Raw genomic sequence first — 25928 nt, 5'->3', positions numbered from 1 at the left:
TTTCTGAGATAGAGTTTTTAGTAAAGAGGTAGAGTGTTTTAGTTTGTTAATGCTGTCAGAAATGGAATATATCAGAAATGGAACAGCTTTTAAAAAGGGAATTTATTAAGTTACAAGTTTATAGCTCTAAGGCCATAAAAATGTCCAAACTTAGGCATGCAGATACCTTGACTCAAGAAAGGCCAAGCAGATATGGCTAAGCATCTGCCGGTCCTTGTTCCCAGTTCCATTGTATGCTAGTTTGAATCTGTTCTGTACCCCAGAAAAAGTCAACTTCTTTAACCCTAATTCAATATTGCTGGGTGGTATCTTTTAGATTGTTTCCATGGAGATGTGACCCACCAAATTGTGGGTGGTAACTTTTGATTAGATGGTTTCCATGGAAATGTGTCTTCACCCATTCAAGGTGGGGCTGCTTACTGGAGCCCTTTAAGAGGGAACCATTTCAGAAAAAGCTTTAGAGCCACCAGAAGTGATAGAGCCAATAGAACCGCCAGAGCCAACAGTATAGATAGAGCCCAGGGAAGTCATTTAAGACTCCTGTAGAGAAAGCAGACATTGCCACGTTCACCATGTCCCTTTCCAGCTGAGAGAGAAACCCGGAACATCACTGGCCTTCATGAATGAAGACATCATTCCCTGGATGCCTTAATTTGGACATTTTCATAGCCATGCCTTAATTTGGACATTTTCACAGTCTTAGAACTGTAAACTTGCAGCTTAATAATTTCCACTTTTTAAAAACCATTCCAGTTCCTGTATATTGTATTCCGTCAGCTTTCAAACTAACACACATTGCTTCCAGCTTCTAATGCCAGTGGCTTCCTCTCTAAGCATCTGTGGGCCTTCACTTAGCTCCTCTGGGACACAACTCTGCGTTCTGGCTTGCTTAGCATCTCATGGGAAGGCATATGGTGACATCTATTCTCCTGCCAGCATTCTAAGCATCTCCAGATGTCTGCGACTCTGTCAGCTCTGAAGCAACTATGTTTTCTCCACAATGTCTCCCCTTTTAAAGGACTCCAGTAAACCAATTGAGACCCACCTTGAATGGGTAGAGTCACATCTCCATCTAATCAAAAGATCACACCCACAATTAGATGTCACATCACCATGGAAACAATCCAGTTTCCACACTTAACAATAGGTCTGCCCCCACAAGATTGGATTAGGAAAGAAAACATGGCTTTTCTGGGATACATAACAATTTCAAACCAGCACACAGAGAATTGCAAAAGTGCTGCAGCCCTGTTGAAAATACCAAAGATGTGTAAAATAAAGAGATTACATGCCAAGAGAGTTGGGTTTGTTCTGGGGATATGCTATGATTACTATTCTTTCTCTCTCACAAACACAGACATACCACATATATTTACTTTTTCCAAGGCTCCCAGTCATTTGTTCATACTTTGAGGGATATTATAAACAATATTAGTAGCTCTGTTAATTTAAACTTAGTTATGGTGGTTTTAAGTGGAGAGTGTCTGCCTCTGGTATAAATATACAATTATATACTCACATATCCTGAAATATAAATGTAATAATGAAACTTCCAACAGGATAGAGCCCATAAAGTTACACGATATATCTGAGAGAGGATACAAAATTGAGGAAGTGGTAGGACAGTCCAAGAAATACACTTCTTCTCTATATTCCTGTATCTTTGTCTCTATTCTCACTGTGTTGTTTGTGGCCTGTATATTTTTATTGGTGTTTTTCTGTGACTGCCTCTGGCCACATCTCTGTCTCTTCTGGCATTGACTAGAGTGTCTAGTTTGGCTTTATTGCTCTGCATTTGTTTGGATTCCCCTCAGATCTCTGTCCCTGTTAAAGGGAGTATGGGTAGTAAGGTTGGTCAGTTGCCCTTTCCTGTACTTTGCTAAGCATTTCCTGGTGCCTTGGAATGCAATTGTTAAGTCTCACCACTGACCTGCTGTGCTTCCAGGGGCTGTGTGCATTCTGAGAATGACTGATTAGGCCAGAGGGATTTCCTTATGTTTTCCCAGCCTCCACCCCAGGTATCTCTTTGTTATCTTCTACTGCCTTTCCCAGCCCTTCTCATTCCCACCCCTATACTTCTTTTTGGGAGGGGGTGCATCGTCTGGGAATGGAACCTGGGTCTCCCGCATGGAAGGCGAGCATTCTGTCACTGAACTACCCGTGCATCCCACCCACATTTTTTTTTTTTTTTTTTTGCACGGGCAGGCACCAGAAATCAAACCTGGGTCTCTGACATGGCAGGCAAGAATTCTGCCACTGAGCCACCATGGCCCCCCCAACCCCAACTATTTGAAAGGTTGAGAAGAAGTGAAAAATAAAAACTGAAGTACTTTTTAGCTGTGTTGCAAAACTCAATCTCCTCTTCTGGCTTTCCAAGCTCTGGCCATCCTTAAATGTTTGTGTTCCCGAAGGTTCTAGCTTCTGCCCTTTGGCTTCTACTTCCTCTCATTCATTGGGTGGTCCTGGGTGATTTAATCCACTCCCAACAACCAAACCACTGAGCTCCAGATTCATGTATTCCACTTACCTACTGGCCATCCATGGCTCCCAATGCTTATCACATGCTTATCTGAATTCATTGTCTATTTCCTTAAAGCTCAACTAATGGGAGTCATTCTAAACCTCTTCTCCCTTACCTCCAAACAAATCCTGTTTATTATGTTTCAGTTATCCATCGCTGCACCGAAAACCACCCCATAACTTAGTGGCATAAAATAGCAATGATTTCTCATGAATCCTGGTTTGATTTATGCTTAGCTTATTAATGTGTATCACTAGAGAGTCTGCTGGATGGAAAGTCCAAGATGATGTCAACCATGTGCTTGGCTGTTGGTGTTGGGTGCTTCTTCCACCTGGCTTCACCACCCAGTAGCTAGACTGACTTTCTTACATTGGGATGTCAGGACAATGATCCAAACGAGCAAAGGCAGAAAATGCCAGGTTTAACCTAAGCTTCAGAACTCTTACTGTTCTAGTTTGCTAGCTTCCATAATGCAATATACCAGAAATGGAATGGCTTTTAAAAAGGGGAACTTAATAGGTTGCTAGTTTACAGTTCTAAGGCTGAGAAAATGTCCCAGTTAAAGCAAGTTTATAGAAATGTCCAATCTAAGGCATCCAGGGAAAGTTACCTTGATTCAAGAAGGCCGATGAAGTTCAGGGTTTCTCTCTCAAGTAGAAGGGCACATGGCCAACACAGTCAGAGTTTCTCTCTCATCTGGAAAGGCACATGGTGAACACAGTCAGGGTTTCTCTCTCATCTGGAAGGGCACATGGCAAACACGGCCATCATCTGCTAGCTTCTTCTCCTGCTTCCTGTTTCATGAAACTTCCCAAGAGACATTTTCCTTCTTCATCTCCAAAGGTCGCTGACTGGTTCTCAGGACTATGTTGTCCTGCTCTCTCTGAATGAATCTTTCATTCTCCAAAATGTTTTCTCTTTTATAGGACTTCAGAAACTAATCAAGACCCACCCAATTGTGTGGAGACATGTTGTCATCTAATCCAGTTTAACAACCACTCTTAATTAATCACATCTCCAGGAAGATGACCTAATTACAGTTTCAAACACATAATATTGAATAGGGATTAGAAGAAATGGCTGTCTTTACAAAATAGGATTAGGATTAAAACATGTTTTTTTCTAGGGTACATACATCATTTCATACCAGCACACTTATGTTATTTTTGCTTTATTTTGTCAAACTAAGTCATGAGCCATTCGGATTCAAGAGGATAGGAAAATAGACTCCACTTCTCAGTGGGAGGAGTGGCAAAGTCACCCTGTAAAGCAGCGTACATTCTGCGTAGGATGGGAGGAACTTAGGGCATTAAAATCTACCACACTACCACAATAAGGATTAGGGATTGTGTTCTATGCCAATGCCTATCACAATCTGACCTGCATTTTAGGAAGATAAATGGTAGTTTGTGCTTAGTGAGTTAAAAAGGGCAGAGAACAGAGGTAGGACGCCTGATAGTGAGGCTGTTTCAATAGGCCAGGCAAGGAGGAAAAAGACCTTGCTGCTGGGATAGGAGTGGAGAATGCAAATGTAAAGATACATGTGAGATACTTTCTGGAGCAGAACTCAGAGTAGAGTGTTTACTCTATGCTCAGTACTAGCATAGGTGATACATGGGGATGTGATATAAGATAGAAGATCACATTGGTAAACATAATCCAGCCAATGAGCCGCTCAAATGTTTGTCTAGTTAATGAAGACTTAAACACTTCTTAGGATTCTGAGAAAGTGAGCTGTTGTTTATAACCTGGTCGTTCCAAGAAACTTCAGGTATTTCTGTGACACTTGAGATTCAGAGTTAGAGCCCTCAAGCTATGAAAGTCAGCAGTACCCCATACAGAAACCATTAAAAAGTTGAAATAGTGATTAGACTTTGAGACGAGATATGAATGAAGCTGATCTGGATAGGACTAAGGTAAATCAGAATACAGGGTAAAGGATGATATGGTCTACATTTTGAAGCTTCAACTTCTGTGGGAGACCAAAGGGAGAGATATTTATTTGGTGCAAAATTTATATTTTGGGTAGTACATTTCCTAATTTAATCTGTATGATCAGTTTAGTTGAACACCATCCATACAGGGAATCTGAATAGGATACACAATTTTATTGGTTTGTCCAGGTTAGTATAATGACCCAATATAGCCCAGAGTAATTTGGGCAGTGAATAAAGAAGTATTTGCAAAGTCCCTTTGAGGGACTGGGGGAAGGGAAGACATATTCAACTACCCCATTTGGGGAATTTCTGATACTCTTGCAAGCAGAGGGGACAACTAAATCCATAGGTCAAGCCCTCGATCTTGGGGTTCACCCCAATGAAACTTATTCCTGAAAAGGATAGGCTAAGCCTACTTAAAATTATGCCTAAGAGTCACCCCCAAAGAAACTCTTTTGTTGCTCAGATATGGCCTCTCTTTCTAAGCCAACTTGACAGATGAACTCACTGCCCTTCCCCTCTCTATGTGGGACATGATTCCCAGGGCTGTTGACCTCCCTGGCAATGTGGGACAGAAATCCTGAGATAAGCCAGGACCCAGCATCAAGGGGTTGAGAAAGCCTTCTTGATTGAAAGGGGGAAGAGAGAAATGAGACAAAATAAAATTTCAGTGGCTGAGAGATTTCAAACAGAGCCTAGAGGTCATCCTGCAGGTTATTCTTATGCATTATATAGATGTCCCTTTTTAGTTTATAGTGTCTTGGAGTGGCTGGAGGGAAGTACCTAAAATTGTTGCGCTGTGTTCCAGTAGCCTTGATTCTTAAAGACACAGCTTTTACAATGTCACTGTGTGATTATGAAAACGTGTTTGGTGCTCCTTTTACCCAGGGTGTGGACAGACGAGTAAAAAAATATGGAAATAAAGATAAATAATTGGGGGGACAAAGGGTAAAATAAATTGAGTAGTTGGAAATACTAGTGGTCAATGAGAGGAAGGGGTAAATGGTATGGTATGTATGAGTTTTTTCTTTTTCTGGCGTGATGCAAATGTTCTAAAAATGATCACGGTGATGAACACACAACTATGTGAGGACACTGTGAGCCATCGATTGTATACCATGTACGGAATGCACGTGTGTGAAGATTTCTCAATAAAAATATTTTAAAAAATTTTGTAGGAAAAAGGAAAACCTAATGCAAAAACTTGAAGGCAGTACTGGCCTGCAACTGCATTCATTTTTTTTTATTTTTCTGATAACAGAATCTCTCTTTCTGGTGGTGGACCCATATTAATATTTCAGATGGGACTGATTGGCCTCCCTACTCCCCCTTCTCCCCTACAAAACACACATGTCTCCCCACCTTGGGGACACATGACCAGGCACTGGCCGGAACACCCCGTCCCTGTGGCCACAATGTTGGTTCAGGGATACACACACGACCCCAACGTGCACATTAACCATCTGTCCCAGGACTTCCCTGCAAGTTCTATTGATCTCTTTCTGCTGGGCTTGCTAAGTCATGAGGATGAATCTGGAGCAGCTAATGCCAAGTTGCCCATGATGTAGAAAAAGAATATCCAAGCAGAATCAAGCAAGGCTGAGAGATGAAAAGGCTGAATTCTAATAATAAACTTTTTGCTCCTGAATTTAGCTATGCCTGAAACAAATGAAGCCTAGATTTCTCATTTATATAAACAAAAGATTCCATTTTTGCTTAAGTTAAAGTTGCTTTATTTCACACGTAACTAGAAGAGTCCTGACAAATACAAAGACAGCCACAAGATTGTATAACCAGAGGTCATGAAGATTTTGATCTCTTACTTTTGCTTTCTCTCCTCCAATCTATGTTGCACATTATCACTGTATTTCTCTTCCAAAATCTTACTTTTGTCATGCAAAAATCTTCTAAAGCCCTCCATTATTTACAGAACATATTTTAGTTCAGTTCAGAACAATTTGCCTTTTTTTAAAACTAGTATTTCCCCAGTATTTCCTCTAGTCAGATGGGTTTGTTCACCATACTTCAAGAATTACTTTCTCTTTCCAGCCTCTGTTTCCTTGCTCGTGTCTCCTTGGAAAATCTTCCCCATCCCCTTCAGCCCACTGAAATCCCATTCATACTTCATATGCTAAATCAAGTGCACTTCTATAAATGCTTTCTCTGAATCTAACAACCCAAGAGTTCTTTCCCTCTTCTGAACACCCAATGTACTTACCGGCTGTCCTGCTCGTTGTACATGTACTGCCATCTATTGTGACTGAACCATTTTATTTGTGTTCATCTTGTTCCCTTAGTTGGTTTGAAATTCGGAAAGGTCTAATGATGTGAGAGCAATCCGTCAGGAAATTGATGGAACAGGCTCTGTGCCATGTGAGAGGGGAAGAAATTGGACCGGTATTCTAGTCAAAGAAAACAAAAGGAGTTAAAGTGCTATGAAATTCTTCTTAAAAAAAAACACATAAGAAAGCAAGTGTTCTTGCAGAAGCCTGTGGTAGCTACCTAATTCTCGCTTCCATCGTACGGAGCTGCTGCTGGGGAGTGCCTGCCTCAGGCAGGGACTGCCTTTCTCAGCACCATGGCCCTCTGGATGGGTCGTGTGAGTAGTTCCAGCAAGGGAAAGGGAGTGGAACTGATGCGTGCTTTTTCTGGGCCAAGGTGGTCTACAGCAGATGTGCCTTCTTCACCCTTGTGTTCCTGTCTGCTGGCTAGACAGAGAGGACTTGGAGGCCCTGGGGGGTGGTGGATTGCAGGATGAAAGAAGCCTGGGTTCCCGCATCACCGTGCAGTGAGAAGCTTCCCACAGACAAGGAAGCTCAGCACGGGGCTGCTCCCTGAGAGCGAGATGTGCAGGGTTATTTGTTACAGCAGCCAGCATTCCTTAACTTGCACCTAAATATTTTGAGAATAGCAACGAAGGCGTGCAGAAATGACATACTTCTCATTCCTCTGTCCTTACCCAGAGGCTGTTCCTATTCTGGTGAAGGAAGACATGTTATTTTCAAAGTGTGCTGAAAACATCAAACTTTCTACAAAAACATGAACAAATTGTTTGCAAAAGCACTGGCAAATACGTCATAAACAACAGTTTTTATAAATAATGAATTTCTCTGCTTAAAATCAGGCACAACGAAGATGTACATCTCTGATAGAATAAATGACATGTTATTCTTGTGGTCTCAGAGTGAGGTCACCTGACTTCTGTGTCCACCTTTGTGGCTTCAGGTCTTGGTTCTGGTGAGAAGGTTGTAAGCTGGGCAGTCAGCTGGGCTGTCAGCTGGGCAGAACAACAAAGTGCACCACCATAAACCAAGAATTAACTAGTAAAACTCACTTCCTTACCTTCAGCAGCATTAAGAACACTCAAAGGCTAAGTGCCACCCCCTTCTGTCTCATAAGAAAGATGTCCAGGGGAATTTGTATTGCTTCTTAATATTTATTGAATACTATTGGTTGTGTAGCTCCGGCAATAAATTGAAAAATTTACTATAACCAACGTATGGTCGATGCTCAACAATGACTTGATATTTTCTCCATGAAGCCTGCTCTGACTATTCTAGGCTCTTTGTTTCAACAGGCATTTATTCATCTATATAACAAATATTAATTGAGCATCTATTACTCATATAGCATTAGGGATTGTGAGGGATTCAAAGATGTGTAAGATGTAGTTGCATACATTTCAATATACTCTTAATACGTAATCTACTCTAGCTTTGTGAAGGGGGCAATTAGAGGATAATGCTATTCTACTAAACCCATTTGTGTTCTTCTTATGCTTTCCTTGTCTGGAGTATCTGAACACTCCACTTGTGGGTTGATGAGTAGAGGGGGCCAGTTGTATGGGTCTCCTCTGTTGAAGGTACTCTGCCTCTCTGATCTCTTTTAAAAAATCCCCCTTTTCTCTAAATTGTAATGTGGCAACACACTCACTGGTAAGGAGAACTGGGACATGGACAAGATGTGTGTGCTGGGTTGAAAGGATTACGTACCCTTGAAAAGCCATGTTTTAATCCTAATCCATTTTGTGGAAGAAGCCCTTTCCTTTAATCCCTATTCAGCACCGTAGGTTGATTAGATTAGCTCCATGGAGATGTGATTGACCCAATTGTGGGTATTAACTTTTAATTAGAGGGAGCTGTGACTCCACCCATTCCAGGGGGTGTGGACTTGATCAGTTTACAGGAATTCTTTCGAAGAAATCAAGAGAGCCACGAGAACCATGAGAGCCCACGCAGCCAGAGAACTTTGGAGATGAAGAAGGAAAACGCCCCCAAGGGAGCATCATGAAACAAGAAGCCTGGAGAGGAAGCTAGCAGACATTGCCATGTTTGCCAAGTGCCTTTCCAGTTGAGAGAGTAACCCTGAATGTCATCAGCCTTCTTTTAAAAATATTTTCATTGACAAAACAAAGCAACATACAAACACGAACATCCTTCTTTTGGTGGCCTGGGAATCGAACCCTGGTCTCCCTCATCGAAGGCGAGCATTCTACCACTGAACCACCCATGCACCCATGAACATTCTTAACATATGAACATTCCATACTTGGTGTACAATCAATGGCTCACAATATCATCACATAGTTGTATATTCATCACCATGATCATTTCTTAGAACATTTGCCTCACTCCAGAAAAAGGAATAAAAAGAAAAAAGAAAAAACTCATACATACAATACCCTTTACCCCTCCCTCTCATTGACCACTACTATTTCTATCTACCCAATTTGTTTTAACATTTGTTCCCCCTATTATTTATTTATTTTTAATCCATATTTTTTACTCATCTGTCCATGCCATAGATCACAGGGGCATCAGACACAAGATTTTCACAATCACACAGTCACATTGCAAAAGCAATATCATTATATAGTCATCTTCAAGAGACATGGCTACTGGAACACAGTCTACAGTTTCAGGCACTTCTCTCTAGCCTCTCTAATACATCTTGAATTAAAAAGGGGATATCTATGTAATGTGTAAGAATAGCCTGCAGGATAACCTCTAGACTCTTTGAAATCTCTCAGCCACTGACACTTTATTTTGTCTCATTTCTCTCTTCCTCATTTTGGTCGAGAAAGTTTTCTCAATCCCTTGATGCTGAGTCACAGCTCATTCTAGGATTTCTGTCCCATGTTGCCAGAGAGATTTACCACCCCGGGAGTCAATCATCAGGCTTTTTGAAACAAGGTATCTTTCCCCGGATGCCTTAGATTGGATATTTCCATAGTCTTGCTTTAATTTGGACATTTCCACAGGCTTAGAACTGTAAACTTGTAACTTAAGGAATTCCCCCTTTTAAAAGCTATTCCACTTCTGGTATATTACATTCTGGTAGCTAGCAAACTAGAACAGTGGGACAGGGAGAACCTCTCACTTGTGGGGCTGGGATGGGAGCACTCAGCAGCCCCAGTGTCCTATAGCTTCCTGTCCACTTGTGGAATGCCCCCTTGATTCTAGAAGGAGGTCATAGCACGTGTGATATGGGGAGGAGGCCTATATAGACTTGTTGTATTGTCTCAGCAACGAGCAAGGTTCCGCCCTTCCCAGAGCTATTGCATCCCCAGATCACTGGGAAGCCCCATCCCATGTATGGAGCTTGGCTAGTGCACTGCTGGAGACCAAATTCTGGAGCAGAAAAATGCGTCTGTTCCACATCTCCCCAGTTTTTTTTCCTGCCACTGATGCTCAAAACTTGTGAGGGTTGGATCCATGAATATAGAGCAAATCTCTCTGCTTGGCAGGTGTTGGAGGGATACCGGGGCCTTCAGCCTGCAGAACTGTCAACCCCTCAGGCCCTCTCAGGCCTCAAAGGGGAGAAGAGACCCCTCACCTCCACCCCCAACTTGGTTTATTCCTCTAACCTCATGGGTTTCAATGTACCGACTATTTTCCTGTTCATCTGAAATTGAACTGAAATGTTCATACTCATTTAGTTATTTTTGTTGAATTGAAACCTCCATAATTTGTCTGGCTAGGCTACAACCTCAAATTTGTCAGTCTTCGCTCCGGAATTTAACACCCTTCCCCTACCCCATTCTCTGCCTGCCCCCAGGCTCAGATGGGCAGCCCTGAGAGCCTGGAAGAGGATTTCCCCTTCTCTTTTCATATAAACAAGGAAGTGAAGGAGGCCCCAGTGCTCTTAGAACACCAAACATGAAACGATGTGTGTCTAAGCATTTAAATCACTTGGCTGGCATTAACCATGAACAGCTTTCTTTTTTCTCATAGCAATGAAGTTTGAGCCTCTACAATGCATTTTGTGACTTGTAATTGCTTTAATTATATTCCAACTAATGTTATAATTATATTCCAACTAATTCCAACTCTGAAAATTTTTAAGAAACAACAGTTGATAGAGTTACCATTTATTTCTGTGCTCCTGATACTGTACCACTTCCCTTTAATATGTTACCCTCAACACTTCAAATCATTCACATTTTTCAGTGGAGATAACTGAGACACAGAGGTTATAAAACCTGCCCAAGGCCACACAACAGGTAAGAGGTGGAGGCAGAATCTGAACCCAGGAGTGTTGGTTTCCCAAAGCCCATGCTTTTCTTATTTATTCCTACCATCTCTCATAGGAAACATTGAATAAACCAAACCACTTTAAACCTACTAAGGAGATTTGCTGTATAAAGGAATCTGGGAATCCTTTCATTAAGTAAATAATATTTAGTTTTTGTGTAAACCCAGTGTGCTGGTTTGAAACTGTTGTGTATCTCAGAAAAGCCATGTTCTTTAATCCTGATTCAATATTGTAGAGTCGGATCTTTTGATTAAGTTGTTTCCATGAAAATGTGACCCACCCAATTGTGTATGCAACCTTTTGATTAGGTGGTTTCCATGGAGATGTGTCTCTACCCATTCAAGGTAGGTTGCTTACTGGAGTCTTTTAAGAGGGAAGCATTTTTTAAAATATTTTTATTGATAAAACAACATACAAATACAAACATTCTTAACATACAAACATTTCATACATGGTGTATAATCAATGGCTCACCATATCACCACATGGTTGTGTATTCATCACCATGATCATTTTTAAGAACATTTGCATTACTCCAGAAAAAGAAAAAGATATTAAAAAACTCATACATACCATACCCTTTACCCCTCCCTCTCATTGACCCACTAGTATTTCAGTCTACCCAATTTATTTTAACCTTTGTTCCTCTATTATTTGTTTTTTATCCATATTTTTTACTCATCTATCCAAACCCCAGATAAAAGGAGCATCAGACACAAGGTTTTCACAATCACACAGTCACATTGTAAAAGCTATATCATTATACAATCATCTTCAAGAGACAGGGCTAATGGAACACAGCTCTAAAGTTTCAAGTACTTCCCTTTAGCTACTTCAATACGCCATAAACTGAAAAGGGATATCTATATAATGCATAAGAGTAACCTCCAGGATACCTCTCGACTGTTTAAATTCTCTCAGCGACTGAAGCTTTATTTTTTCCCATTTCTCTCTTCTCCTTTTGGTCAAGAAGGTTTTCTCAATTCCTTGATGCTGGGTCCCAGCTCATCCTGGATTTCTGTCCCATGTTGCCAGGGAGAGTTACATCCCTGGGAGGCATGTCCCACGTAGTGGGGGACAGGGGGTGGGCAGTGAATTCACTTGCTGTGTCGGCTTAGAGAGAGAGGCACATATGAGCAACCAAAGAGGTTCTCTAAGGGGGTGACTCTTAGGCCTAATTTTAAGTAGGCTTGACCTATCCTCTGCAGGGATAAGTTTCATAGGTATGAACCTCAAGATTGAGGGCATGGCCTATTGATTTGATTGTCCCCAGTGCTTGCAAGAGTATCAGAAATTCTCCAAATGGGGAAGTTGAATCTTTCCCCCTTTCTCCCCATTTCCCTAAGGGGACGTTGCAAATACTTCATTATTCACTGTCCACATCTCTCTGGGATTTATCAGGGCATCACACTAACCTGGACAAACCAACAAAATCTCATGCCCTATTCAAGATTCCCTGTACTAATGGTGTTCACCTAAACTGACCATACAAGTTAAATTAGGAAATGCACTACCCAAAACATAAATTTTGCACCAAATAAACATTTCTCCAAGAGGGAGACATTTTTGAAAAAGCTTCAGAGCCCACACAGATAGAGTGGAGATACAGAAAGAAAATGCTGCTGGGTAAGCTGTTTGAAGAAGCAGGAAGAGAAAGTTGGCAAACTTGCCATGTCCCTTCCCTGCAGACAGAGAAACCCCGAACGTCATCGGCCCTTCCTTGAGTCAAGGTACCTTTCTCTTGATGCCTGAGTTGGAAGGCATTTTTATAGCTTTAAATTGTAAGCTTGCTACTTAATAAATTTAAAAGCCATTTCATTTCTGGTATTTTGCATTCTGGCAGCATTAGCAAACCAAAACACCCAGATTTACCTATATACTTTTTGGCATTGCTTAAAGCTAGCTACAAGTTTCAGTCTTCCTGTTTGGGAGTGTGAAGATGTTGTGAAGTATTTTAAAGAGGTCTTTGTTCATTTCTTTGCAGTTCTTTGTTGAGTGCTCCTCTGTGGGAATACAAAGATGAGAAAAGCAGAGGGTCCCTGTCCTGAGAAAGCAGCCTATCCCTTAAAAATACTTTAAAAATAGAATGTCCATTTTATTTTTGGCAGTAAGAGGATAGCTGAAAAACTTCATTTTATTTTTTGCTTATCCCAGTAATGCAACTCATTATGAAAGTGAAAAAGAAATCAAACATTGTAAGACTGTATAATACAAAAAGTGAAAGTTTCCAGCCCCAAGGAAATCCTGGTCTCCAGAGGCTGCAATTATAGATGATGAAAACTTTAACATTTAAAACTTGAGACCAGGGATGTCTGCTGGTAACCCCCTGCCTTGGCTCATAGAGCCCTTCAGACTTGAAGATTTTTTTCACTAGGGAAACCTCCCAAGCATGGGGCAAACAGAAAGACAGCTGAAAGCAAATATGAAACAAAACTCTGGTCATAGGGTCTAACAAAGCCTTTTTTTCTTTCCTTGCCTTGGTAATTTAACTCCATGAAAAGAAACCAAAGACATTTAAAATTAGGATTGTTCTAAGAAATCCAGTGTGAATGGCCACCAGATGTGTATGGGAAACAGGTCACAAAACACAGTAAACACTCAATAGATGTTTGCTGAATGAAGGAACGAAAAATATCTACTTATACTTAAAATTAAAGCAAAACAACCCTGAAGTATAACATGTCAGACTTTAATGGCACCTTTTTTTTTTTTTTTTTTTGTCATATATGGCAAAGGAAAAACAGCCAAGCATTTCTTGGCTGAATTTTATTTTGCTTTCAGTTTTTGCCATTTCAGTTCCTGTTCACATGCTTTGAAGTGTAATGAAGCGCAGCAAACCCATGGGACAGAAGGGCGTGCTGAAAAATACGTTAGACTGCAGTGCAGGCAGCAGAAGATATTAGTGATGTGATGTCAGCAGAGGCCACACTGAGGACCTCCAGGAAAAGAACAAAGATAAACCTGGATTGGTACTAAGTATTTTTTCAACACACTTTGCTGCAAAAGTGTAGGGTAGGGATTTTACAAGGGCTATGAAGAAATGCATTTAAATGAATAAAACTATTGAGTGTTTACTGTATGCTACTACACACTTTATATTTCTTAACTCAATCCTCATAACAGGTGTCTAAAGAAGTAACAATTTTAATCTCCACCTTGCAAATGAAACAACTGAGGCACAGTAACTTGCCCAAGGTGAGCGGGCAAATGGCAGAGCTAGGATTTGACCCAGGCAATCTCACACCAGGGCCCCTGGTATTAAACCTTTCTGCCATACTGCCTATCAGATGACAGGGAAATTTGACAAACTCCTGGGTCGCTGCATTTTACATTGTACAGGCTGTAATGTGTGATTTTCCATAAGAGCTGAACAAAATGTATCTGAAATTTTGGAGATAACATTAAAAAAAAAACTTTTTCTTTGTTCATTCTTTTCAAAAGTGTTTATTAAGTGACTACTGTTTATTTGCCCGGCAATGTGCTAGCATCTGTCGCGAAAGCAAAAGCGAATAAAACACAATTTCTATCTAACAGAGTTCCCCATGAGTTTTGGAGTTACACAGACATACCTAGGTTTGAATCTCAGTCCTACCACCTACCAGTTTTGTGACTTTGGACAAGTTTCCTAACCCTTCTGATTGAGTTTTCTCAGAAAATAGGGATAATAACAGCTATTTTATAGACTTGTCATAAAGACTAAATGTGTTAAGGTACGTAGAGTGTCCAGCAGAGTGCCTGAAACACAATAACTATTCAAGGCCCTTACAACCCATGAGAGAGATGAGACAGACACATAGATAAAATGAGTCATGACTTCCCTATGGGATATTCCAGTGCAACCCATGGAAAACCAGTGGGAAGTAAAATTGGATAACTGGAGCCCAGGATTGCTCCATTGCAGCAACGTACGAAGGCTGGATAAAGGGAATGTAAATGAGGGAATGACGTCCTGGGTGTAAGCCCTGACATTCTAATCACTAGCGGTATCAATTCTGGGAGTCTCTTAGCCTCCTTTTTTTTTTTCCTTCGAGTTTTTCTTTTTCTTTTTCTTTTTTTTTTTTTAATTAGAGGAGTTATAGGTTTATAGAAAAATCATGTAAAAAGTGTAGAATCTCCTCACACAGTTTTCCCAATCATTAACATTTTGCACTAGTGTGGTAACTTCATGACAATTGCTGAAACAATATTATTAAATTTACAATATTAGCTATAGCACCTAGCTTACATCAGGGATCACTCTTTGAGTTTTGCATTCTCTTAAGGTCTTGAGGCCTGCTTTCTCACGCATAAGTGTGGGTTGGCCTAGATGACCCCCAATCTTTCTTCCAGTTCTAAATTCTACTCTAATCAACTTTCTGGTCTCCAGTCTTCACTGGAGAGACATAAAAGGAAGGAAATATAACCGAATCATTCTACTCTACAAATATGGTGAGGTCATCTTTGTTTTCTTTCGGATTCCACTGATAGGCTTAGTAGAGGGAAGAGTCAGCACATTAGTGTCAGATTTGTAGAAGAGAACACTAGAGCTGTAGCATATCAAACAAAAACCTTAGGGTGCCAGATTCTTTTTTAACTTAAATTATACAAGAAATATGATTACCCAGTCAGGGAGAAAATTCAAATACACAGAAATACCTACTCTGAAAAGTAGGGAGTCTTTCACTTCCCTAATTCTATCTCCTCTACTAGGTAAGTATAACTTTAAATTAAGAAAATGATTTTAATTTAAAGAAAGTGACTTTTTGCCTAAGAACCAGAATGACAACATTTAACATTAGCTTCCGGGTTGTCTTCTTATTATCAGTTATTCATTGACAGGCAGTTTCTTGTTAGCTCGAAGGGCAGTGCAGCCTTTGTCTGTGTCCCACATATTGTGAATATGCTTTAACTGTGTATTCTTCAATGGAATGGCCTTGGACTAGAATGCAGAAGTAAACTGCTCTCACTATATGCCTTGGGTGAGAGTTAGAACCCCTACGTTTTAGTTATGGCTTTGCTTTGTGACCTATTAGCTCTGCGACCTGGAGTGTCCTCACCTGTTTAAAAAAAAACAGTGAAAGTGTCCACTTATAAACCCTCCAGCTCTAAATTCCATGTTTTCACATCTGCATTATTAGCTTCTCTTGATTGAACTCACAGAAAATATCCAGTTGAAATTGTTTTTCTTTTGCTGACTTTAAGCAAAATTAGCCTATTTGTGCTCTGGCAAACTGCTACTCCTATTTTTCTGTCTTTTGTTTCAACCCCAAAATGGCCTATTTTATACCTCAAACTTATATCCAAATGATTACATCTGATTTATTTTGCATGCCAGTCTAACCACTAGGCGTATGTCATCACATCACTTAATTTATAACAGAACATAAATTTGCTGTGTTGGCTCCTCATGCTAAAATAGAAACTAGTAATGTACAGTCACCCACAAAAGGATCCACAGCGGAGAATACTAAAGAACAATTAACAATAGCCAGGAGACTTAAGGAAAAAATAAAAAATTCACGACAGATTTCTGTTAAAAAAATAATCATTTTCTTTAAAAAAAATTTGCCACTATTATCTTTCCTCTCCTTTTCCTTGCATCCTACTGCTCTCAACAGATGGCTTTTCAGATACCACACATATAAACCATTTTTGACGAGTGGGAAAACTGAATAGGGGCAAAAGGATAGGAGATAGGGTTTTTCCATTAACTTTTCAACCTCAGGTTGAAAATAGATTTGGAAACAAATAAATATGCCTTTAAAAAGGCTGTAAGTTTTGTGTTTGGGGGAGGGGGGAAGGATTACAGAAACTCTAATGAAAGCTACAATCATCTTTCTAGAAAATGCATAGATGTATACAAATCCCCCAACTTGCAAACATTTCCATGGGCTCCAGCAGAATAATCCCTAGCTTAGATGTTAGGGGAAAAAAAAGGTAAGAACAATGTTGGATGTTTGATTTCCAAATATACCATATAGTTAATAATGGTAAACCAGAAAGTTAAATTTCCAAAATAATTAATGCATAATTTGTACATGAAATTGATTAACTCCCATTTACTATCCAATAAATTTAAGAAAAAAATAACATTAACATATTTGTTTAAGCAAATCGGTTTCAACCACTGCACTCTCTCCGGAACTGTAGGGTGAAAAAAGTAGGAAATCCTTTCATTGTATAGTTGGTGTATTTCCTTCTCAGAACTGGAATACGCCTTTCACACTTGTTGCCATATGCTTAAATCTATATCTTCAGAATCCCACGTAACAAGTCAGGATTCATGTGATGGTGGTTACATACTTTAATTACTTGTATATTCACCTCTAAAATGTTATAACAATCAAGAAACACCAAATCCATGCAAAACCCTGACGCATAACTCTCTTGATTGATATCAAGTAAGAAAAATCATGGTTGCTTCTAAGAATTCAAATGCTTTTGTTACTTAAAGCCAGAACTCTCCAGACACTATGTGAAGAAAAGTTGGTAGTTCATGAGCCACGTTGCCTCGGACCCCCCATTGTTTTTAGGATAGCCGTAGGAAACCTGTCCTTGTTCTTTATGAATGCCTCCAGGAGTTCTCATTGACCTACAGAGACAGGCAGATTTTAAAGATGATTTTGGTTTTTTAAAAAACAGTTGTAACAAACAGAAGCTTTAGTAATCATTTCAGACATGGAGTACATAAAGGGAAAACTAAAGAGGAAGAGAAAGGAAGACTCCACATTTGGAGGTTGGAATGGATTAATTACTTCTCTAACTCGCATCATGAATGGAGCTTTTTCCATCAGAGAAAGGCTCTATTATCACTCTACATGTTCAGCAAAAAGACGAACAGTTTCATTTCAGAATTGAATTTCTCCTCCTTGTTTTTTGGCTCTTTCTTTATTCCTTTTTTGGGTCTCACACAATGTGCGTCTCCAAATGGCCTGTTCCCCTTTGCTGTACTTGCTCTCATGGACAAACATTTGCTGCCAAGTAATTCTGGTGAGATGGGAAAGACAGAGTGGGGATCTCTCTGTTTGTCATTTTGTCCAGTTAGCCTCCCTCTCCTGCTCCCACCACTATTAGAGCTGACATTAAATTGGTGAGGGAGAAGAGGGAGAACAAGAACTGCAGGGCAGTTGGAGGCCTATACTGTGGGCTATCTCCACAAGGTGTCTTGGGATTAGTGAAGGATGGTTCTTTATTTCTGAGCTTCTTGGCTCCTTGTATCCTCAATCCAAAATTTCTCCCATTCTGGGCACCGTTCGTTAGACAATTGTATGCTTCTTTGCATTATCTTTTAATTCACCTATCTCCATTTCCTCAACTAAATTAAAGGCTCTTTGATGGCAGAGACTAGGTGGTAGATGATTGCAGCTATACCTGCTCCACCTGCTTTCCTATTCTCTTTTGGTTTCTTTGGGAACTTCTGCCTATTCCACAATCACAGCTCTGTCCTAGCCACAGAGGTAGGCCTGTGATGTGTGCCAGCTAGTCAGAGTCCCTGCCTCACTGGCCATAATGATTGGTTCATGGGACTCATAAAGAGCTAACCAAAGGCATCCCTGGTGTTGATAAATGATAATTGAGAGAAGCATTGTCTGTCCTTTGGAGTATCTGAGTTGGGAGGATGTGAACTTTAGGTTGCATCTTGCTTGACAACTAGAGAAAGCCTTCAGACAGAATGAAGCCGAAAAGAAGAGAACAGAGCCAAAGAAAGAAGATAAAAAAAAAAAAAAAAATAGAGGCCTGCTAGCTTTGTTTGAGCTCTTGAATCCATCTGGGTTTGAAGTTGGATCTACCCCTGCACTTTGTTCATGGATGAATCAAATTTTTAAATTTTGAATTGGGTTTCTATGATCTCAGCTTTAAGAGTTTTAACCCAGATCATTTCTTAGTGTTTGTAATGAATCTACGCCATTTGTCACAGTGCACTTGGCATGTGGTAGGTGCTCCACAGATGTCTGTTGTTGGAATTACAGTTTGTTCAGAAAACTCTCTGATTCTAATTGTACTCTAGCAGAGGGCTAAAGTTTTGAGGAGAGAAGACATGGTAAAAAACGGGACTGGAAAATAGGTTATAATACTCCCAGGGATAGCATACCTTTGGATAAGGTCAGACCTGGAAGGCAGAGAGATGGTGCAGCAAGCATAGAGGCTAAAAGCATAGGGTCTCGGCCACACACGCAGGTCTGAGTCCAGGGGCTGCCACCCAGAAGCTGTTTGACTTCAGACAGGTCATTTCGCATCTCTAAACCTCAGTTTCCTCATTTTGGAAAGGGGAATAATAATAGCATCCACTTCACTGGGTTGAGGGTTAAATGTAAGGCAATTAATACAGTGCTAAGGGGCACTTTTAAGTATCCAATAAATGCTTATTATGATTATCAGTGTCTTTGAAGGAGACACTATTATGAATTTAATTTCATGAATCATATAATTATTTTTAAAAATACAGCTGATATGCTCTTTAAGAACAAGAAGTATTTACCTCTCATGTTTATATTTAACGCTAAAAAAAATTATTAGCTATTTAAATTCACCCTATCACTCTATAGCCTGCCTTTTGCTAGGTGCACATTTAAGAAACTGAGACTGGTTTAGATTGCTTTATACAAGAAAGAGACAGAACGTCAAGTCCATTGCTATATTCCCTAGTACCAAGAACAGTCCCGGGAAATAGTGGGCATGTAATAAATATTTGTTGAATGAACAATAGACTTGGGATAAGGAGAAGTAATGAAGATGTGAGTGGAAAAAGGGGCAAAAAAAATTTTTTAAAGAGAAGAAAAAAGAAAAAGAGAGAGAGAATTTAAATAGCTGGTAGAGGAAGAAGGAATATGGAGAAAAAAAGAAGTGTTTAAAGGAAACATCAAGGTTTTTGCTGGTGATGTGTGTTACAATTTACCCTCTCCCCACAAATCTTAAGTAAAAATCAGTATTATATTACTAGTGGTCAATGAGAGGGGGGGTAAGTGTATGTATAGCATGTACGAGTTTTTCTTTTTTATTTTTTTTGCTGGAGAGATGCACCTCTTCAAAAGAATGATCATGTTAATGAATACACAACTATGTGATGATATTGTGAACCACTGATTATAACCATGTCAAGAATGTTTGTATGTCAAGAATGTTTGTTTGTTGTTTACAATAAAAATAGATAAATTTTACATCAGTATTATTATTCAGAGCCTCAGGATCATTTTTATAGGATTTTGGCACACAACAAGGCAGGTGACTGACCTCTGGGGCAGACACTCAGTCCAGGAAAACTGATTACATTGTATTAAATCCAGATAAAAAAAAAAAACAGAGGCCAGAGAGGTCAAAGGTTTGCCCACAGACCTAATTAATAGCAAAGACAAGAATAGAACTCAGATCTCCTGAGTCTTATTTCACTGGTCTTCCAACAAATTGGCATGAAGCTCTCTTAGTCCGCTACCATACTTAATCAATCTCAAAGATCACTGTCAGAATGTGGTCAGTACTACACATTACTGGTTGTGCTCAGACACTGGACCAAGGCGTCCAAAGATTCCAACCCTGGTTTGGCCAAGTACCATCTGTGGGATCTCAGAAAAGTAATAATCTCTCGTTTTTATTTTCCTCACCTGAGAAATGGAAGTTAAGACTACCTTAACCACCTCTTAGTGCTGTTGGTTATCAAGTGAGGTGTTGTAAAAGCTGCATGGAAAACTACGTACTGGATGCATGCCTACCTTTTAAAAATATTAATATTGAATATGTAAATTAGTAAATATTAATATTTAATATTTTTATTAAACCAAACCTGTGTCTCCAGCATGGCAGGCTGCCTGCTGAGCCGCCATGGCCTGCCCCAATTGTTTTCCATTTTAAATAGTACTTTGATAAACCCCCTTGTGTATAATCTCAGTTCCATTCTTATTAACCTCTCTATACCTCAGTTTCCTCATTTGTGAAGAAGAGCTATTAATACTAACTACTTACAGGATTATTGTAAAAGACTAAGAATTGTACCTGGTACATAATAATCACTCACTAGTATTTATTATTATCATCACTAACTTTTGATACTTGTGGTTAGTATTCAACACATAATTAAATTGGTTACTTGGTATTAAGTACATCAAATTATGCCTCCTGAAATTATTGTAGGAATATTTTCATAGCTCTGTTCAGAAAGTTGTTTTTTTGAATTACCTATAATTTGTTGGACACTTCATTATGAATAGTAACTGAAAATACGTTTGGTTAGATTTTACTTCTATGCCTCAGGGTGTCTTGGGGATGGGTGCAGGGGTATATCCAATTTTCTGATATGTTATACATATATAAAACATATCAGAACATTTCCTAGCTTTAGAGCTTCAAGAAAATACTTATTTGACTGGCCAAATACTTGGTCATCAGGGTTAAAGTCAACTTAAGGTACTTTCTTGATATTCCATGGCTGGACCAGCAGCTGTGGGTCAGAAGTTCAGAACAAAAAGTGAAATCCTAGGATTAACTGTCATACTTTTGTATCAAATATTTTTCTGTTGACTCAATTTCCCATGGTGATTTTTTTCTGGATGAGGCTTTGCCATCACCGCAGTCTGCCACATCCTCAGTTGGCACCAATGATATAGCACAGGGTAGAAAAGCAGCTTAACTGGTGGAAGGCGGCTTTTCAGGGCATCTCTGGGTCTTGTGAGCACCTCGGGTATCGGCAGAATCTATGGATTTGGTGTGTTGCAGCATGAAAGGGAAGAGCTTGGGAATCTCTAGGATGGCAGTTTGAGCCGTGGCTCTCCCACTCACCAGCTGTGTGCCTGTTGGCAAATGACTCAAGTTTTCTGCGTCTCAGTTTTATTCTGTAAAATACAGGTGGTAATAATAATACTGACATGAGGTAGGCCTACTGCTGACATTTGCAGGACACTAGGCCACAGTATAAACTAAAACATCCTGGCCCACAGCTCATTCCCCTTCTTTCCACCTGGTTCCACCCCACATTGTGAGGTGCCTGGCACATTGGCTCTATACCCCTGACTGCAAGTTCTGACTCCTTCCATACCTTTCCCCGCTGTAAGCTGCCCTCTGCCATTCCTCAGCCTCAGGGGCACGGTTGACCTGTACTCTTGTGAGAGCACACCTGAGGAAGAGGCCTGTGCAAGCCTTAGAAGCAGGCTCTGACCATTGAGACAGGGCATTCTGGGATCTTGGGCAGCCAGATCTTGGTCTAGAAAAGGGGTGTGGGCTCTGGGTGGACAGTTCCTGCTGGCCACCCATGCCCCATGGGGAGGGAAGTGGCAAGAGCGGGGTTCACTGAAGTGTGGGCCTCAGTTGCCTGGCTCTGAGGAATAAATGAGTCAATGCAGATATGCTTATCTGACATACCGTTAGAGCTCAATAAATGATAGACACTATTATTACATTGTGGTGGGGGCAGTAATTATTGTTGTTGAGAGGAATCTCAAGGATAGTTTGTCCAAATCTTCTATGTTATCTGATGAGGAAACTAAAATATAAAAATATTCAAATATTAAAATAACCATGACAAAAACCTGCAGAGTGGAAAGCTAGAACCAGAACCCAGGCTTTTGTGGCCCAGCAGCCTGTTCTCTGCTCCACAAAGCGATTCTTTCAACAGCATAGGCGTAAAGAGTTTGGTGTCAGCACTAACTCTAATATTTCCTGGTCCACAGAGGTGACTTGTGTTATTGCAATTGACTGACATGGGGCAGGGAGTATGTCCTTGGAGAAAGGAGACTCTTTCAACAGTGGAATCAGTGCCCTTAAGGCTCCTTTCAAGTTGATGTTGGAACACCTCAAATATTTACCGAACAATGAGAAGCACAGTCCTTACATGGATAAAGAATAAGGTGACATTTTGTACTTGACAGCAGTGCCCTGAGAGTTTCAGGTCTGAATGTTTTAAGTTAAAACAACCTATTTAGGTTCAGGAACCAGATGCGTAGACAGATTTAATTTTTTTCCCAAGAGCTAAACGTGCAATAAAAGTAATTAAAACATTTCCTTTCTTCTCATTTTAAGATCTAGTTTGTTTCAACAAATCCATTTATCTGCAATCAATATATTCTTCAAGTTTTTAGCAAATGAAGATTCTTACACGATATTTTTCTAAAAACTTTTGATTGTGGAAATGTTCAAACATATGTAAAAGCAGAGAAGAACGTGATGAGAGTTTTTATAATGCCCCCCCCACCACATACCCATTGCCCACTCAGCTTCCACAGTGATCAAGCAACAGTTAATCCTGTTTCTTCTAGAAGCCTCCTTGGATTTTGGATCAAATCTCAAACCTTTTATCATTTCAATCATAAATATTTTTTCTTAAGATTTTGATTAACTTCTTTTTTTGGGGTTAAGAAAGTTAACCCCAAAACTTTCTTAGTTAGTTTGGGGTTGCATGGTCCTGGAATCGAACACGGTATCCCAAATGAAGGTGAGCATTCTACCACTAACCCACCCGTGCACCCTGATTTTGAATAATATTTTAAGTTTTCTCTCTGTTGGGCCACTTTAGACTCAGTCTACACAACTTAGGGGTCAATGGACCAAAGCCTGGATGCTTTTAGATCCTGTGCATAGTTTTAGGTCCAGAGAATTCAGGGCAAATCAGCTTGAAAATCGAGCCTTTTTAATTTGGCAGCCAGACTGGAACTGAATAAGGGAACATTTTGGATACTTTTTATTCCTGGCTGAATTTCTTCCAACTCTGTATATGGTATTTCCATAAAAATCTTGTTTTTCTTCCCTTTTCTTTAAAGAATGAAACTTTCCCCCTTTGTTTGAGAGGGGAGAAGAAACAGTCATTCCAGAGTCCTTCATTCCTTCTCTTGCTGCTCAGCTTCTCTTTGGTTTGATTCCTATACTAATCTCACTTGGCAATCCACTGGGGGACCTACGGATGGGAAGAGTGACCCGTTTTGATGTCAGAGAAAGATTACTGCACTGAGATCACTGGTACAAAAGTAAATAAAAAAGAAGTTATAAAAAAAGTTATCTTTCTAGTCATTGAATGTTAAATTATAATACTAAAAATGACTACGAGAAAAAAGAGGATTGCAAGTTAAACTGGAAGAAAGATTTCACATTTCCCTGCCAGGAACACTATTCTTATTTTCAGTTGAATAGTTTGACTACTAATTAAGGTTTCACGCTCAGCAGTTATCTTCTCTTCTACATTCTTGCTGCTAATCGTCATTTATGTGACACATGACTTCTGTTTAAATGCTAAAGTTTATTAGAGTGGAAAAAAACCTCAGTTATACAGGAAAGGAAAAGAGATTAGGAATCAAGTACAACCATTTGCTTATTCATCTGCGGATGGTTAAAAGTTTTAGAAGAATCCATTGGTTTCTATTTCACTGCTACACACAGCCAATGAGCAAGAAAAAAAAATCCTTTTCCTATCCATGACGTTGAAATACATTTTCTTCCCTTTGCCTTGGGGATGAAAAATTGTTTCCTTTTCTAATCTGTAGAAACACCAAACTTTGGAAAAACTGGATCCTTTTTAAAGTTTATTGTTCAAGTTACCTAAGACTTTGCAACAAATCACCTCAAAGTGGTGCAAAACAGCAACCACTTAATTATGCTCACAGAGTTTTTGGGTCAGGAATTCAAAGGGCACAGAAGGAATGGCTGATATCTGTTCTATTGTGTCTGAGCCTCAACTGGGAAGACTAGAAAGGCTGGGAGAGACTTGAATGGCAGGGTTGGAATCATTGAGAGGCTTCTCCCCTCATACGTCTAGTGCCTGAGTTTGTATGACTCAGTCTGTATTCAGATGCAACTGTCAACGGGAATGCCAACACATGGCCTATGTGGCTTAGACTTCTCACCGCATGGTGGTTAAATTCTGAGAGGGGCACCCCAACAGTGAGCATCCAGAGAATATGCATTTCAAAAACCGAGTCAGAAACTGCAAGGCTTCTTCTGACCCAATTTTGGAAGTCCCAGAACATAACTTTAGTGGTATTCTATTGGTCAAGCAAGTCACTCGAGCCAGTTCAGATTCAAGGGGTATGGACTCAGATACTTCTTGAAGGGGAAGTGGCAAGGTCATATTGCAGAAGAGCATGTGGGATGGCCAATTTTGGAAAGTTCAATTTATCTTAGTCACCTTGGCTCCTAAGGACAGGAGAGTCTTTGCCAACGAGAACCCAGGCTGTTGGCGTGAAGTTCTTTAATGAGGGAGTTATCTCACGCTGAGACCATTTACTTCTTCCAGACTCACCTGACTAGCTCTTTTCATCCACTTCCAACTCAGTCCTTCCTCAATTCTTTATCTCTAGCACCTTCACAGTCTCTGTTTTGTGTTTGGTCAAGGGCAGAGATGGAATCACAACAAACAAAAAATTCTCTGTAGCAGCTCCTGGCTGCTGTGCTGGTTTTGTTTTTGCTTTCCCCATCTCTGTGTATACCCACCAATATATATGGATAGATTCCTTTACTATGGATGGTCATTTTTTACATTGAGATATAATTCATATACCATACCATCACTTAACCATCTAAAGTGCACAATTCAGTGGTGTTTAGTACATTCAAAGTTGTACCACCATAAGTAGGAGTGGAATTACTGGGTCATACGGTAACTTTTAACTTTTGGAGGAACTGCCAAACCGTTTTCCACAGAGGTTCCACCATTTTGTATTCTCATAAGCAGTGTATGAGGGTTCTAATTTCCCTACATCTTCAATTAACACTTGTTCTTTTCTTTTTAGTTTTTAATTCTAATCGTAGAGGGTGTGAAGTGGTTGCTGTGCTTTTTAAGGATAGCCCTTCTTTGAGCTACTTATGAACCAAGGAAACCATCAATGATAAAGACATAAGAGCTTACTATGTGTCAGATCCTGTGCTAAAGGCAGTCCATTTATCAGCTAGCTTGATGCTCACAACAACTCTGTAAGTAGGTACCACTATCATCACAATTTTATAAGCAAGCAAAACAAGATGCAGAAAGGTTAAATAACCGG

The 25928-nt window shown here is 39.9% G+C and overlaps 1 protein-coding gene across 1 annotated transcript in view; it reads right to left on the bottom strand.

Moving 5' to 3' along the window:
* Window positions 1–25928, bottom strand: part of ALG14 (ALG14 UDP-N-acetylglucosaminyltransferase subunit) — a 190270-nt gene that overhangs the window by 3459 nt on the left and 160883 nt on the right. Inside the window, exon 4 of the transcript XR_013159296.1 lies at window positions 6677–6860. The gene's annotated coding sequence lies outside the window, so the exon portion shown is untranslated. The remainder of the gene's footprint in view (window positions 1–6676; window positions 6861–25928) is intronic.

The sequence above is a fragment of the Tamandua tetradactyla genome, chromosome 11 (genome assembly GCF_023851605.1).
Source record: "Tamandua tetradactyla isolate mTamTet1 chromosome 11, mTamTet1.pri, whole genome shotgun sequence".
NCBI lineage: Eukaryota > Metazoa > Chordata > Mammalia > Pilosa > Myrmecophagidae > Tamandua > Tamandua tetradactyla.
This window is presented reverse-complemented; position numbering and strand designations above follow the sequence as displayed.